The sequence below is a fragment of the Adiantum capillus-veneris genome, chromosome 9, assembly GCF_014529385.1.
Source record: "Adiantum capillus-veneris isolate H3 chromosome 9, ASM1452938v2, whole genome shotgun sequence".
NCBI lineage: Eukaryota > Viridiplantae > Streptophyta > Polypodiopsida > Polypodiales > Pteridaceae > Adiantum > Adiantum capillus-veneris.
This window is the reverse complement of record NC_140939.1, coordinates 56,776,714-56,777,811: the sequence shown is the minus strand read 5'-3', so window position 1 is coordinate 56,777,811 and position 1,098 is coordinate 56,776,714. Positions and strand designations below refer to the sequence as shown.

Genomic DNA, 1,098 nt, shown 5'->3' with positions numbered 1-1,098 from the left:
CTGAACAAAGTAAGGTTGTGTTCAGTAAAGGTGAAGGGGATCAGATGCAGATTCTCAACTATGATGAATTCTGAGAGCATATTTCTGCAAGAAGTAAAGCCAAAGAAAATTCTAAGCTAGAAGCTGCTATCAATCCATGTCTTCTGGAAGACGAGACATTATTGCATGCAGATGATGATTTCATATTAGATACTGTTTATGCTCGATTGGGATTGTCTTCTTTATTCCAAAGCAGATATGACTCTATGGATGCTAGGCATGCAGTCATATCCTCTCAAAGTGACATAAATGAGGAAGCAGGTTTCTGAGAGCCAGTACATGGTTTGCATACAAGCATAGTTGCTAGCAGTGATCAAGAAACATGTTTGTCAGAGTCAATATGTGATGTGGATGCCCATTTAGAGTGCTCTTTGTGTGTAGAACATGAAGAGAATGCTTATGCAGCATTACATGCAAAAGCAATTGTTTTGGATGACGCTATAAAAGAGGGTTTCATGTCTATGGCTGCATTTCAGGACACTGGTGATGATGTAGATGTATTTGATGCTCAACCATATGTATTTGATGTGAACCAAGACAAAGATTATGATTATGGAGATGCATATTCAGAGGGGATGATGGATGATGATCAGTCTAAGACTGCTACAGGTTACAGGGTTTGCTATGATGATGCTATGGAAAAATAAATTGATGCTATCTTTGTAATGCATGCTGAGACTTGTGCTATTGAAGTGGAAAGATATTTGAATGGGAGTGTGAAGCTGCCAGAACAATTCGTGCCTATGTATGCAACAAGCCATGAGGTTTCTTGTGATAATACTCACAAACTAGGTGGTTCCTCCAAGGAGGAAGATATGGAGCTTATGGATCTGCTTGATGATGCGCTAGAGGAATTTTGAGTTCCTTGTGACAAGAGTAGTGAAGAACATCCTACAACATATGATGAAGAGCTTATGTTTATTTTGGATGAGGCTCTAGAGGAGTTTGTGCCTACTAGAGAAGGCGCACGCCAGTATAATCATTTCAAGGATGGGTCGCAGTCTTGTCCAATGCATGTCTTCCATGACAGCAGCGATGCACACAAGTCTAGGAGCGGCA

The 1,098-nt window shown here is 40.4% G+C and overlaps 1 pseudogene; it reads left to right on the top strand.

Moving 5' to 3' along the window:
• Positions 1 to 245: 245 nt before the first annotated feature.
• Positions 246 to 802, top strand: LOC147450523 (uncharacterized; annotated as a pseudogene).
• Positions 803 to 1,098: the final 296 nt, after the last annotated feature.